General features: G+C 37.2%; 1 protein-coding gene and 1 long non-coding RNA gene across 27 annotated transcripts in view; one reads left to right on the forward strand and one right to left on the reverse strand.

Moving 5' to 3' along the window:
- The window catches only part of Zbtb20 (zinc finger and BTB domain containing 20), a 748243-nt gene that overhangs the window by 196669 nt on the left and 534751 nt on the right, over nucleotides 1-16823 (reverse strand). The window lies entirely within an intron of this gene.
- LOC125351712 lies at nucleotides 1142-10308 on the forward strand. Its single transcript, XR_007211001.1, has 4 exons — nucleotides 1142-2638; nucleotides 7477-7492; nucleotides 7787-7790; nucleotides 10298-10308. It is a non-coding gene; the product is annotated as an uncharacterized LOC125351712 (long non-coding RNA).

The raw sequence follows: 16823 nt of genomic DNA on the forward strand, positions 1-16823 counted from the left end.
CCCTAATGACTGTTGAGGTTGGTTATTACTGTGATTGGGAGTTGGGAGGATAGAGGGCTAAGACCTTTCGAAAGAAATATTTTGTGCAGTATCACTACAGAAAATAAAGTCAGCATTAAGTTAGCTTTGACAGCCTAACTAGGATAATGGTTGGTGCATGTAGCTGTTGCTTATACTGTTTCAAATGACAGGAAGGAACTGAACAGCAAAGGGTTCAAACTAAACAGCAACTTAAAATTTGAAAAGCTGTGGCATGGTAAGTTGACACTGTAGGTTGTTAGAATTCACAAGGCTTACCCTGCCTTCCAACATCCATCCCCTTTTATTTCCATATGCACATGGAAGGAAAAGGAATAAATACAACTAAGGTCCTTTCTTTCAGGGACATTTTCAGTCTCATATCCACCCTAGCATGATTTGCTCTCTGTTTTCTAAAATGTATTAATTTAATTGTTTTAATACTTCCTCTTAGGGGAATTTGCATTTTCTTAACTGTCTTTACAAGATCCATATTTAGGTTTTCGTCATAGGTAATGAGGAGGTATTTGTGTGGGGGTGGGGGTGTATGTAGTGATAGTGGGTGCTGTCTGGTGTTTTTCAATATTTCAGTTATACATCTGTTTTTCTACCTCACGTAGACAATTTTGCTTATAGTTTAATTTCAAATAAAACATCTTCAGAGATAATCATACTACATGTTATATATAATACATAATATATTTTATCCTATCCTATCTATCTATCTTCTCTAAAATTATAAACATTTTGGGGCTTCTTGTTCAAATACTTGAGGAAGTTTTGTTCAAAGTAATGCCAGAGTAATTTAAGTAGAAACAAGAAAATATAAATGGTTTGCACTGAAGCTTTATTAACATATTCATTGTTAGTGTTTTCCTCATGCTTAATCTCCATTGGCTTTGGCTCTATATTAATATCTTCTCGAGATTATACGATACATTTCTGCCCAAGTAAGCTTGGCCCATGAAATTCCTAATAAATATCTAAATTCTTCTTATAGTCACCTATTATGGATTTAGGAGTTGAGAATGTTTCTGTCTGCTCTTTAACCTCCCACTTTCTGAAAGGATTAGTGGGAATCCTTCAGGCTGAACCAAGGCTGAGCTGATCTCAGCTAGTAGGCAACCCCATACCACTCTATGAAACACGGTTAGGAAAATACAAAAGAATTCACTCATACTTTCAGGTTGAAATTACATTGCTTCTTAGTTGAGATCTAGTTTCATTAAAGAAACTGAGAGATAAGATTATTTCTTTATATTTATTTCTATACAATTTTTAAGTAGTTGTAAAATGGGATTTCAATTCAACATACTAATTTGTGGAGTATAATGCATCTTCATCAGAGGTAAGATTTAAAAATAGTTGGCAGAGATCAAGTTCCTAAACAAATCAAATTTGCCAAGACTTTTTCAAACTGTGTATTAATTTTCAGTGTCTGATAGTGGCCTGCTCCAGACACTTCAAGGGAAGTCCATTTGTCTCTGACCAATGAAGCCCAAAGGACTCACTGCACAAAAGAACTCCTTTCTTGTCTCCAATTTATGTCTAGAATCTGAAGGTTCATAGCTTCCTTTTGCTTTTGTGAGTCTGCACAGGCACGGTTCCTCCTGCATGATTTGGTCTGGAGGAAGTGACCCACCCACAACCCCACAGAGCTAATTAACCCCACACTGAGCATTTTTCTCTCATTTCACACATCCACTCGGTGTTTTAAATGACCCAGCAGCAGATCATATAATTTTTTCCCCCTCAGTGAGGAAAGCATGGTATTGGGAAGAGAGATCTACTTGTTCTCATTCAGCCCAGTGGTGTGATCCTAAAACAATATCAACTATCATTTTATCTAAGGTTGCAGTAATAGTTGAAAAATCCTTGAAGGAATCAATTTTATATCATTCACTCAAATTCTTGCAGTGCTTATTATAAGTAACAAATAATTTATAATAAATACTGAGGTAGAGAACTTTGATCTATATTCAGAACATTAAAAAAAACTCATCTTAATGAAAAAAAAAAATAAAGCAGCCACAGGCTCCTGCTCTATCTTGAACAGCCACAAGAGAAAGAACTGAGCTGAGAATTATATCACTCATCTTCTTTTCACTTCAAGGAATAGACTCATGTTTCTCCAAGTTTATTTTATTTTTTGCAAAAGTGAATACTTGGAAGACTACAAGATCACTGTTTTCTAACTTTCTAAAAAAGAAGAAGTGAACATGATGATAGTGGGTGATTTAATGGAATCAGTTTGTCAACATGATGGAACTGAAAAAGCTTTTACAGAATATGCGTGCCCATGCTAAGCAACAACAAAAATCCTCTAAAACCCACCTTTAACTTAATGTATGGAGTATAGAGTGGATTTTTCCCCCATGACAAAAGAAAGAAATATTATTAATTTGGACAGTAAATATAATGTTCTGCTAAAAACCTCTGTAGTAAGCCACAGAATTGCATCCTCACCAGACAAATGAAGACAGGCAAGTTCTAGGTTTTATAAAACAGTCATAAGAGTTTTAAGCTCAGTTGTTTGGTAAGTGACAAGAAAAATTCTAGGCAATTTCACTCTGTTCTGGTAGTACCTGGACTAAGAGTTTTAAAGATTTAGAGATAATAGGTTTGAAATGACTTCTGAATGTCCCACCTTACACTAACTATCATGCCTCTCCTCTTACCAAAAGTACACATGCCAAATTTATCCACTTGGGTAGCACTTGATCAGAGAATCTGCAAGTATTCTGTGGATATTCAGCCTCTCCCCTGCAACTTCATGCCCACCAATTCAATACTTCTCAGTCCAGTAGGAAATTAGGACATAGGAAAACCCATCTAATGTTTGCAATTCTTCTTTGAGGTGTTTCAAATCTTATGATTTTGTAAATGAAGACATAATGGAAGTTCTAAAACACATTTACCATTACTTTCTGCACTTCTCTTAGATCTGGTTGCCAACTGGGAGTGTCATGTGGGTAAAACTGGCTCAAAAATATCCAATGAGGCACATCTCATTCTTATTCATGCTGGTCTAGAATTTCATGTTTGGCATACAGACTAACTGATACAGCAACTGCTTGGTTTTGGTGTGATTTCAAAGACCCTGCTGCCCACTAGCATTTTTAGGTTCTCTAATGCTCAAGATATTATGGTTTTTATCACCATATTTCTGGATTTATCTCCTATCACTTTCATGCAAAACTAGCCCACCTGACAATAAAATATGAATACATGTAGGAGTGTACAGGATAACAAATGGGAACAGAAAGGAATAAATCATAAAAATTAGTGACTTTATGCCCTTTTTAAAGTTCAACTCATAACTGAACCTAAAGAGAGTTTCTGAAGTAAGCTCGAGAGTTGATTTAGATAAAAGAGAGTATGGAACGTATTTTCCAGATAGAGTCAAGTATCCATTTATTAGTTCAACATATTTTTTAAAAAGAAACTATTATTTTTATTTAGGCAATCAGATTCTAGTCCTGTTCATATTATCTTCCATTACCATGTAATGGAAGACAGGTTTTATGAGAGGTTTTAAGAGAGGTTTTATGTCTTAATTTGCACTTATTAGCTGATTTCAAATTATCCTAACAAGATTCCCCAAACAACCTTTCTTTGTCTTAGGCTTGGGACAGCCTTATGAATGACTTGACTCTTCATAGATAAATATAGTCAACTCAGCTAATTTCCTCCACTACCAAGTACTTTTTCTTTCTCAAGCAGCCATGACTAGAACTTTTTAAGTCTTTGAAGCAGATCATATAATCTGACCAGAGAACTGGTTTTCCTTTTTTTTTTTCTTTCTTGAGACAAGTTATGAGACTTCAGCCCATAAGAAGCATATCCTAAGCTATGGCACGTTATAAGTCATTGACCTCCCTGACATGACATTCACTACGAGTAGAAGAATTTCAGCATTCAATAGAGAACCATAACATCACTCTGTAATCTGGATTTCAAAGAGGATCTAATGAAGTACTATATCTCTGCCTCTTTTACAAGGGACTACTCTTTCCATTTATCTTAGTAATTTCAGATTCTGGCCATCCTCGGTTAATGTCAATAAATATAATGTAAGAAACATTAATTCTTCTGCAGCTTGTTAAGCCTGTTTACCTTCTCATATTCCTCATCAACAATAATAGGAGAATTTAATGTATGTGCAGAACATTGCCCTCCTCTCCCCATTTCTTTTCAGATGTTTTCATCTTATATAAACAGTGGTGATGGAATTATAAGTACTATTATTCCTTCTCCATGTTAATACTCTTATTATCTTGCATAAACAGAAGTGAACAAATACGTACATGACACCAATCAATCCCTTTTTAAAAATGCGGTTTTCATATTTTTTAAGCCAGGAAGAAAGAACTTAATGAATTCAACATGTAGTTTACATGTTTATATTTTGAATGTTAATGAAGTAAAACCAAATTATTGCTTAAGTTCTTTCAGACATACATTAGTCATTAACACTGTCCATGCCAACACGGAATAGACAGTATGGGAATCTAAATGGCTATGGATTCAAGTCTCCTGAGTCAGTGGGTACAGGAAATATCAAAACCATGTCTAAAAATGGTCTGAGGGGCATAGGAAAGGTAGAATCACTATGTATTTCATTTCAGCCTTCATTTCCTTTATTTTCCAGTGTGCACTCTTTTCCCATTTTCCATCACTTCACACTCTTTCCCCTTCTATTCTTCAAGTTCTTTCTTCTATTTCTTTATAACCAAAAGCATTTAGGAGTAATTTTAGAGGACAGCAAGATAAAAAAAAACACTTAGGGAAGACTTATGATAATGTACTTCATACACACATGTACACACACATATATATCCTATATTTGATTGATGAAGGAGGAGAAACTGGGACTTCGAAGATTTTAAAAATTCATGGTATGTCTGGTCATATTAATCTCCAGACCAGCTGGGTTTTAGCATTGCTGAAAAGAGCTATAATAGGAGCAGAAGTAGGAGAAAGAAAAAAATAGAGAAAAAAATGGCATTCTATAAGGATTTATATTTGCACAAAAGAGAGGACTTCTTCAGAATTGCTTATTGAAATTCCCCAAAAGTTATTTTTTGAACTTATGGATAAATAGCACCAAGGGAAAGAGCTTAGGAATTCTCACAAGGTTTAGGAAACTAGGAAAGCCTGTATATTATATTCATCTCAGTCCACTCAAGCAAGTAAAGGATAACTAGAGCATGGTATCTCACAGTGAATAACATGGTTGGTTACTTTGCTAGGATGACATATGGAGACAGGGTCCACAGGGACAGAATTGTCCTTATGAATATCATAGAAAGACACCCAGGTCCAACTGAATGCCTCTAGAGCATGAGAGATTAGCTGTAGCTGTATATCACTTAAAAGTATTTTCTAACCAGGCACTAACTTCTCAGTCTAATCTTTTGGAGGGAGAACAATTAATTCTAGCTGGGTGTGGTGTTGTATACTGTGATCTTAGCACTTTGGAGCCTGAGGCAGGAGGATTCAGAATTCAAGGATTACACAGCAAGACCCTGACTAACAAACAGACAAAACAAACAAATATAATACTAACTATGGGAATGAGGACTCCTCAGGATCTCATTGTGTCAGTACTTCTTTTGTATTTTCAATTTTCCCACTTCCTGCCAACATGCTTTAAGATGCCCTCACTTCAGCAACAACGATCACAATAAATTCAAGACTCTTTCTGTGGACCTGTTCTTTTCTGCTTTGTGCCAGCTTCAAGCACCCTAACCTCCCAGTGACTCTTCAACCCAATTCAGTATGGTTTCTCTAGCTGTATTTGTAATGCAACTCTTTTTGCTTAGGTCACCAAAACTGTCTTCTCTTTATCTTTTGGCAAGCAAAAAAAGACTTGTTTTATTTCAATGATTCATCTTTGTAATCACCAAGGCCATACATACGTATAGACAAAAGAGAGTGAGTTTTATTCCTTGGTCCCTCCTCCTTGGACTCCTTGTAGTACTTGTGAGCTTGCTAGGCCTTTTAGCCTTGGCTTGCCTTTGGTTCTGTGGATAGTGTAATATGGAAGTCAGATCTGGCCAGTGCCATCATTGGCTGTTGAGGAGTGTCAGATTGACTCCACCTCAGATTAGTCAACGAGAGCAGGAGCCAACTCCACCTTCACTAAGATCTCCTCCACCCTATCCAGAGAAGCTCCCCTTCTCTGTGATAAGATTGTGTAAACTGCTTGACCACCTGAGTAGTGGACCAACCATTCAAGGTGAAACCTGTGCCCTCCCATGAGTAGGTGTATCTGCCTGCATCATGTGAGCCTCGCCAAATCCGTGGGCCAAGTCTAACTAACATGATAGGTTGGTTCAAACAGTTACTATGAGGCAGATTGTAACTCCTTTGGCCATCTGCGTGTTGCCTGGCATGTTCTGTAAAGTGTTGTAACCTCATTGGCCACCTGTACTGTGGCAGGCTTGACCATGTGGTATTTGCCTTTATAACCCAACCCCACCCGCGTGGCCCGGGGGTGCGTGGTCCCAGCTCCCGAGTCTGGGCTGTGGCCCTGGCTGGTCAGCTTGCTTTATAAAGTTGCAGTTCCAGCTCCCGAGTTGGCCGTGACCCTAGCCAGTCAGTACACTTTTTACTTCCCCAATAAATCCATCTTTTTACTTGAGACTGTCTCTGAGTGGTGGACTCTTGGAGGGATGGGGGGATTGCCCCGCCTTGAGCCCCATTACATTGTGGTCCCTTCCCATGGGGGGACTCCATTACAGATAGGTTCCATGAGAATCTGCTTTGAAACATGTCCACACTCCCCTTCCCCTTCATCTGCATACAAACAGCCACCATCTTCTTACATACCCACAGTCCTTTCTCATCCTGTACAGGATATACATCATGAGCACTAACATTACCCACTCTGGCTGGAAGTTGGCAATGGCATGCACTCTAGTTACCTGTGTCCCCAGGCCTGTTCTATTAGACAGCCAAGGTGCCCTGCTGGTATTTAGCCAAGAATGGACAGCAAAGTCTTGTGAATGATTGGTCTATCTTTGATTGACTTCCTGTTCTGCTGAACAGGTATCAAAAATCCCACTGTTCTCAATTGGGTCCAACTAGACCTTTGTGCTGCAGGGAAGACTCAGAACTGATCCTTTTCTGAGGCTTGCACAGACTCATGGGTGTGACTGGAGGGTGAAAGGACATCAAAATATGTCTGAACCGCTTTTCTCCAAGAGTCATTCTTCTGTAGCACTGTTTCCTTTCCTTGTATTAAAAAACCTTAAAGTCGTTAATTACTTGATTATTTTTTTCAATATTGGAGACTGAACCTAGGACCTCAAGCATGCTAGGCAAGTACTTCTTGAGCTATGCCTTCAGCCCTCTTTCTTTTTAAGGTCAAATTCATTGAGGTATAATTTATATTCAATACAATTTACTCTTTACATTATTTTACTAAGTTTTGACTTCTATGTTGGTCTCCAGATGTTTTTAAAATAAAGTTAAAGCTCCAAACCCTTCTCTCAGTTGTCTTCCCTCCTTTACTCATTGTCTGGTCACATAAGGCCACTCAGAATTCAAGGAAAGATGCGAAGTATAATCAGGCTTCTTAGGATTGTCATCATGCTACTTTTCACTATAAACTCTACAAACACAGACAATTCTGAATAGCATACTACATGTCACTTAATACCACAATAGTAATTTCTATACAGAATTGTTAAACTTGATGTTATTTTGAGAAGCTGATGTTTTTTCACAAAAGAGATATCCATCAAGATGTAACAATCTAAAGATCTGTTATTTTTTTATATAACACACCCCCCCCCCATTAATGGGTTGAAGTTCTAGCCCTCATTACTTCAGAATGTAAGCATATTTTACAGTAGTCATTGCAGATATGATTAGGATGAGGTTGAAATTGGGCACATTGACTGATGCCTCTAATCCCAGCTACTTAGGAGGCAGATCTTGTTAGGTATCACAGTTTGGGGGCAGCATGGACCAAAAGTCCTCACCCAATCAATAAGCTGGGCACGGTGGCATTTGTAGTCCCATCTATGTGAGAGGCATAGATAGGAGGCTTACACTCTGAGGCTGGCCACAGGTAAATAATATCAGACAGACGTGACAATATGTGGAAAATAACTAAAGCCAAAAGAAATTATGGCTCATGTGGCAGAGTGCCTACCTAGAAATGAGAGGACAAAGTTCAAGCCCAAGACCTGAAAATAAAGAATGAAATGAAAGAAAAAGAAAGAAAGAAAGCCAAGGTTCTGGTATAGCATGAGACACTGATTCAGTATGATTGTCACTGGTGTTTGTATCAGAAGGGGGCATTTGAACACAAATACACACGCAGGGAGAATGCTACCTGAAGATGAGGGCAGATACTGAGTGATGCTTCTACAAGCCAAGACATGCCAAAGACTGTTAGCAAATCACCAGAAACTGGGTGAGAGGCAAGGAGCAGGCAAGGAACAGGCAAGGAATAAGCAAGGAACACACTTTCAGAAGGAGCTAATCCTGGCAACCTTGATCTTGGATCCTACCTTATAGAACAATGAGACAAAATGTTTCTGTTGTTTAAACCACTCAGTTTGTGGTACTTTGTTACAGCAACCCAAGCAGATGAATATACATTTAGTAGAAATACATCCTTGAGCATATTGGAGAGCCAATTAATTCCTTCACTTATCAAGTACTTATTGAGTGCCTACAGGATGTTCAATGAAGGAATAGGAGATTCACGATCTTATGGCATTTTTTTTGTTCACTAATAAGCAATTTATTCATTATCAGTGTAGTATTGCTAAATGTCTACCAGTTATTCATGAAGCAAATATTTGCTGAGTACCGGCCACATACTAAACACATTCTAGGCACAGAAGATGACCTAAGTGGCAGATTAAGTTCTCCATCTTTTAGGAGCTCAAATCCTACTAGAGATAACAGATATTAAGGAACAAACCACATAAATAAGCTGTGTAACTTCATTCTTGAGCTTCACACACAAGCAGTATACTCTCTTGAAAAATGCTCATACTACTGATACTTAAGAACATTACTAAAACCCACGCTCTGTTATTTCACTGAAATTCTTCCAATTTCTGGATAAACTATCTCAAAGATTAATATATTTACATGATTCTCTAGAGCTTCTAATATAAGCATAGTTTTAGGAGTTCAGTTGTTTCAAGAGTGAAAGCACATTGCTTATGGCCTATAATATGATTAATCTAATGAAGTCTCAGAGATTTTTCCATCGGTCAAGTGATCTACTCAAAATAATTCCTTATGCACCCTCTTTGTGCTTCAGAGAATAGAATTATGGATGGGCCGACATAATACTGATTCCCACTAAACTTCCATCTCACAGTTGGTTACTTAATTACAACAGTGATGTTATACTGTATAAGCATAGATAGATAGATAGATAGATAGATAGATAGATAGATAGATAGATAGATAGATAGATAGATAGATAGACAGAGGGCTCAGAGAACACTTGGGTCAGGTGACTTTCCCATGAGGGGTTTTTGAGGAGGTTTCCTTGAGGAAGTCATGCCTGAATGCCTGAACACTGCTATGAGGCTGGATTACAGGTGTCAGTTTGAACAAGAATCACGAAGTCTTAAAGATGTTTATGTCTTCCTTTTCCCCCCTCATATTCTTTACCTACGTGCACACATTTCAAATACATAAAAGCATTCTTCCAAAAAGATAAACAAGAAAACTAATCAGAAAAGAAGGACTGACCAAAGGAATGGGGCCAAAAATAGAAGGGGGAAAAATCCGTAATCTCACCATTTGTTTTGAAAACACCCAAAATGATTAAAACGGATTATAAACTAAAACATATGAACTGTTCACTTGCCAAGTTTCATCTTAGAATCAAAACCATTTTGAGGTTTATAAACTAAAAAAGAACTTTCAAGTATGAATTTGTGTTTTTCTTTCTTTGGCCCTCAGTTCGCTTCAAATATTAGGTATTAGGCTATTTGGAGGGAAAGAAATCAGTTGGTTAAGAACATGTGGCCTACATCTCCTAGTAAGTTTCACCTGTTCAGGACTTGGTCATAACTGTATTTCTGATCAACAGAATGATGTCTGGAATTTAATAGGGGCTCAATAAATACCTCTTGGACAAATATTCTGGGCAATTAAAGAATTCTCCCATGCATTTCTTACCCCAGCTTCATCTGGTTTTACGACAGTAGTTTCTCAATCTTTTTTTTTTTTTTCAAATTTTTATTTTCAAGCTGATGGGTTTCTCAATCTTTTGACCCCACTGGGGAACTTTGAGGTTTTGTTTACTGCAGATGGTTAGTAGAGACCAAGAGTGCTGATAAACATTCTATATTGCATAGGACAATTCAGCACAATAAAGATTTATTTAGGCCTAAATGTACACAGGGCTAAAGATGTAAAACTTTGCTTTAGACCCTTTCCATTTATTGAGCTGTACATTGGTGACTGTTGCTTTCTATACTTAGAAGGAAGTTCAGTCCTGGAGGTAGTATGCCAGAAGAGACTTGCCTCTTTACTCCCTTCACCAGCGAATAGAGATGTTCCTCTTGAGGTAACAAGTTGAACAAGAAATGTACTCACTGCCTTACATAGGAAACTTCAACCCTTCTGCACTTCACTTTGACAATAAAGGGAAAAAAATTAAAATAAGAACTGTTGGGCTGGGAATATGGCCTAGTGGTAAAGTGCTCACCTCGTATATATGAAGTCCTGGGTTCGATTCCTCAGTATCACATATATAGAAAAAAGCTGGAAGCGGCGCTGTGGCTCAAGTGGCAGAGTACTAGCCTTGAGCAAAAAGAAGCCAGGGACAGTGCTCAGGTCCTGAGGCCACGCTTCAGGACTGGCAACAAAAACAAAACAAAACAAAAAAAGAACTGTTCCTCTCAGGCATTCTCAGAAAAAGCCACGTTTGTCTTTTGTATGCAATTACTGAGAAAGCACATGAGAAAGTGTGTCTCTTCAGTTAATGAATAATTTTATAGAGTATTCATAATTTCTCTGATCTTACATAAGAATATATCTTAATCTCAGTACAATTAGCTTGCTCAGAGACAAGATGTGTCTGTAAGAAAAGTTACATCCTCCCAGAATTCAACCAGTTTATCTATCTATGACTGGTCAGCACACCTAGCTACCCTTTCATTAATAACACGAGAAAATCACATCGTTTCAATAATGTGTTTTTAGAGAGACTGGATTTATAGCATTTCCTCTGCTTCCTTCCTTATTCTGCATATTAAAATACCAGCACCTGATTTCTATTTCAGTGGGGAAACTTGTGTAGTGTCAGAGCAGGGCATGTGCCAATTTCTCTACTACAGTGGTGGAGCCACTCATCTTGGTGTTGTGGCCTGTAACCCAGTTGCCATAGAGACTGCATATACTATCCATGTAGCACTGTGATTGGTGGGGGACACACATTTTACAGAAGCTTTTTTGGGGGGAGATAAAGATAAGACTCAGGAAAGAAAATGAGACTTCCAATAGAGGCCCAGCAGGAAGAAGTCCCAGATGATCACAGATTCTAGAAAATTGGACAACAGAGATTATAACTACCATGATAAAACCAATATAAACTTTCTAGATTTTGGCTGCCTTTGCCAGGAATATTTCAAATGTGTGGAGGCAGAAGAGTCATTAAAAAAAAAAGTAAGTAAATAAACCTATTGAGATATGGAATGACGAAAGGGATATTTTTAAATGATTCAAGGCAAGCAAGAAAAGAAATCTCACAGATTAAAATGGGAGGTTACATTCTAGAAGGCTGACTTATAGAGGCAGGCCCTCAGGCAATGAAGTCTAGAGTACCTCTTTTTCTTTACTTGACAGTGCAGAGGCAAAGAATAAAGATGACTTCTCTCATTGATTAATGGGATCTCCTTAGATATTACAGATATTTCAATGGTTTGATCTTAGAACTGATGAATACAGTACAGATTAGAAAAGAAATCTGACTAAAATAACGAGAACAGAAAAATTAAAGGAACAGTATTGATAAAGCAGCCAGATCAATTCTGTAGTTTCTTAGAAGCAATAAGGCCTCATAGTTTATTACCAGTGTAATCTTACATACATAAATTTTCTTTGCATACAAATTTGAGGTATATGGTTGTTTCATAAACCAAGGTAAATCTGCAACATGAAAGGTCCAGATTGTAAAGTGTACATTTTTTTTTTCTTGAAGGTACTTGAGTTTGAAGTCAGGGCTTCGTACTTGCTAGGCAGGCACTCTATGAATTCAGCATGCCTCCACATCTCTTTTGCTTTAATTATTGTTTTTCAGATATGGCCTTTTCTTTTGTCCAGGGCCAAGCTTGGATCACATCTCCTACCTATACCTTTTGTTTAGCTGAGATTACAGTATGTGCCTGGTTTATTTGTTGAGTTGGGTTCTGGTTGGGGTTTTTTTTTGTTGTTGTTGTTTTGTTTTGTTTTTTACAGGGATGAACCTGATATGTGCTGTACAGGGATGTACCTGATATCTGCTTCCAGATTGGCTGGGATTACAGGTGTGAGCCACTGTGCCAGGCCTAATTATAGAAATTTTTAAACAGGAAGGATAGCTGAAGATAGGATGTATGTTGGTACGGAGGATGAGTGGGAAAGAATTAAAGAAAAAAAAGCAAACCCCTGGAGAAAATTCTCAAAGTGACTGCATAAGTTCCACATTCCTTGATGTCTAGGTCTCCATCATGTAATGTTTTATTACACATACTTCAAACTAATATGTCTCTGTCTACTGGATGTCCATCTCTCCCTGTTATAAAATGTTTCTCAAATCTGTAATTTGACTCATTAGTTCTCTCTTAATCTCTAAACCTCTATATCAAGCGATCTACTAGAAAATTCAAATTGGGTATCTTAAGAATCGGGTATCCTAAATTCAATATGCCCAAAGCTAACATCTTCTTTTTCAAAATGTCCTTCCTCCTTTGTTGCCTATGGAAGTAAATTGCAACACCCACCTGACCAAGAACCTGGAAATCATCTGTTGCCTTCTAATCACTTTCAATAATCACCAGCCTAGATAGATTTGCAATTCTAATGCAATTTTTAAAATAACCAAAGTAGGCTTTTGTGCAGAGAAAGCAATACTTACAGTTAATTGGGTTTTAAACTAATATTAACTTATTAAACTTACAAATTTAAAAAGGCTAATTTTCTTTATTACTTTGCCTTTTACAAACACACACATATACATATACACTAATGTATTTCTTAAAAATTCCTTTGTATAAAATCAGAAAATATGTTTTCAGAAAGGGTGAAGTTACTTATTAGGAAGAAAACTCGTAAACTCAAGCGATTTCAACTGTCATTCTGGGGTTGAGAGAAGGAAAGTTAGGGTCTGATCTGGGGACACCTTTTACAAAGATTTCACCAAGGTCCCATTAAGCATGTTGGATATTTTTACAGTCATTGTGACAATGAGGGATTGTAAGTTTACACCCTATAAAGGGAATTTTACAACCCAGGTCCTCTATGTTCAAGTTTTAATCATATCTAATTCTTTTATAATCAACTTGCACTTAACAGCCTAGGGAAGCAGATAGTATATTGTGTTTCCACTGATCTGATTTCTTGATTCTGGGAATCTTTCACAAAATGACGCTGTTCACATTTTTACCAATCTCAATACCCTTTGTACCACACGAGCCAGGCCATTATCATACCACTTGTAACACTGGCATAGTCTAGTGTGCTGTGTTCTCATGTTCCTCAGCTTTTGCACTTGTTACTACCTGTGTCTCAAACATCCATATCCCCTGATAAACATTAACTGAATAAAAAAAAAGATAAATAAATGCTTTGGATGTTTCTGCTTTGGGTGCTGAACAGAAGTAGTATCCTATCTAATATACTGGAAGAACTTGCATAAATGTTCTTATCTTCCAAATTAATTTTGAAGACTCTGAAAATTTTGCTACAGAGAATAATGGGGCCCAGGCTACAATAGTATGCTTTACATTTAATAAAAAATACCTACAACACAAAAGAAGTGTTCTTCCTTCTTTAAAATTCACCCACCCAACATTTGCTGAACACCCAGCAGGCATGGTGGAAGGCATGAGTGATTTCTTAGAATACAAAACAGAAAAAACCACCAAGCAAATAGAACCAAAGAGCTCCTGCAAACATGGGGCTTATATTCTTTGGTAAGTGGAAATAAATATGTAAATTAAAAATCTATTATGTTTGAAGGGAGAAGGTGGTATGAAATAAAAGAGAAATGTGGATTTTCAAATGTGGTGGTTAGGAAATGCCTAAGAAGGGAAAACCGAGTTTAGGTTTTAGGGTGATGAGCAAACAAACTATCTGGGGAAAACATTTAGGCATTGACAAAAGCAATGGTGAATGGCATACAGTAAATGCGTACCTGGTAAGTTGAGGAAAGCAGGTACAGGAAGCTTGAGAGGGATGAGTGAGGGATCCAGTGTTAGATGAGGACGGGGGGAGGGGGCCCTGAAATATAGAGAGAGGGCTTATGGATGATTGTAAAGATTTAGGTTTTGTCTTTCGGTGGTTTCTGGAGTTGGAAATCAGGGCACCATACTTGCTAAGGAAGTGTTTCCCAGCTAGGATTACAGGCATGAGCCACCTGGCTTGGAACATTTTCATTTTTCCTCCAAGTAAGATGGAAATCCATTAACAAGTTCTGAATACAGGAATGACATGGTCTGTCTGCAATTTCATTACATACATTACTACCCGTTAGCTTGCTGTTAGCTCAATCTGACTGCCCTCCCTGTTCTATCCATACCCTTTCAACCCCTCTTCTGGCCTTATGCTGTAGTTTCCATAACTAAATCACTGTCCTTGCCATTAGGGTTAATGATACTCCTGACAATTTTAGTACCTTTGGAACATAGCTGCCAAGATCTTCATCCTTGGTTGTTTTTTACTTTTTATTTTATTTTGTTACATCTCTACATTTCATTTCTATTAAGCTTTATGATACCTTGGTGGATTCTGTTTTCCCCAGGCTCCTTCCATGACCTGGTTCTTCTCCACTTTCTCTTTCTATGTGAAGTCCCCACTTTTCACGCAATTTGCCCTTTGTCTCATTTGAGGGAACCAGTATTCACACCTCCCTTTAAACTTCCCTGTATATTTAGAATAGTTTCTCAAATAATATAAAACTTATAATATTTATGAATAAATGACACAATGCCAAGATATTCTGTCTCTTCTTTCAAATAACATCTGAAAATGCACCTGTACGACTGAGTTCTATATTTAAGATATTGAATAAGTACCATTCACCCATCTGTTTTCATTCTGTCTTATATTTTCCAGGACCTGCCAAGGAGTTGTATTGTGAGTTCTTTTGGACTGAGGACTGTCTGGTATAGTTCACAAACTGGCCTTTGCTCTGTATGTTCATGTTTCTTTGACAATAATAATAATAATAGCCCACTGTGCACTTCTAGAATCTATTCATAAAATCCCTGGAAAACAGAAAAACTAACAACTGGAGATTATAATAAGAACATTGAAACAAAACTAAATCTCTTACCAGGTTCTGTTACAGTAACATATACATCCATAGCCCTATATTATACTAAATAACTGCCTACTTCAGCCATTTGTAAATTGATTCTTTGCCAACATGATGCATAATATCAAATGCCTGTGTGGTTCACAGGACAGGGGAAAACAACTAGAACATTACAGCTTTGTGGGGGATCAGAGAAAAGGAGCAAAATAAGAGGTTTGCTCTGCTGGGTGCACAGTTTGTAAGAATTAGTCTCACAAGTAGAACTACTTGACAGAATATATGCCTGATCTCCAGCTTCTCTTTTTATCTCCCCTTTTCCACTTTTTTTCAATAATGGAAAACTCTTTTTCCTTTCCTTTCCTTTCCTCTCCTCTCCTTTCCTTCCCCCCCATCCCTCCCTCTGTCTGTGTCTCTCTTTCTTTTCCATTTCCAGGTGGGAAGCATATCATTTTGCATGGGAAAAAAAATCTGTTTTTCATGTGCATGTAACAAATGGTCAGATTGAAGTTGTTCTATGAAGTGTGTTTAACGAGGGAAGAGGGGGCTAGAGCTTAATGGGTATTTATCTACAGATGAGCCAGCCACACTTAATTCCTGTTTTCAAATGAAGACCAAAAATAGAATGATTGTCTTGTTACTGCAGTGGCCACTAGATGGCAGGTCCAAAAATCTGATTGGAGCCTCACAGGAGGGTAAATCTTTTATACATGGAAATCTTCTGGCACTAAATCTAGCACTGGTTTATCATAGTCCTTTGCAGTTTGCCGAAACATTAGGTACATAAGATAATGTCTGCATTTCTCCTCATGCAATAGTGATAAAAGCCCTTTGATATCATTGCGTTGTACAAGATTGTCATTGCATACACAACCCCAATGGGTAGTTCTTCAGATAACATCCACCAATAGACATTCACAGAGCTGAAATTGATAAACATTCAGCTGTATTTCATTATCACTGGTGTCTAAGCAATATCTTGCCATAATCTCAGGGGTATAAAAAAATAGTTGCCTAACCTGTTTCCATGGAAGGACTGGGAGGCTGTGAACAGCTACATTTGATGTATCTATTTATCTGTCTATCCACCCATCTATCTACCTTTCCATATATAATTTACTCATAAATATACCTATATGTTTATGATTATAATTACTATTATACTATTATTACTATTATATAATTATATTATATATTATTACTATGAACATATATAACTAGTAATTATATATTGCATATTTTATGTTATATAAATAATGTATAATATTAAAAGATATTACATATTTTTATAAAATTATATATT

This window comes from Perognathus longimembris, chromosome 5 (assembly GCF_023159225.1).
Source record: "Perognathus longimembris pacificus isolate PPM17 chromosome 5, ASM2315922v1, whole genome shotgun sequence".
Classification (NCBI taxonomy): domain Eukaryota; kingdom Metazoa; phylum Chordata; class Mammalia; order Rodentia; family Heteromyidae; genus Perognathus; species Perognathus longimembris.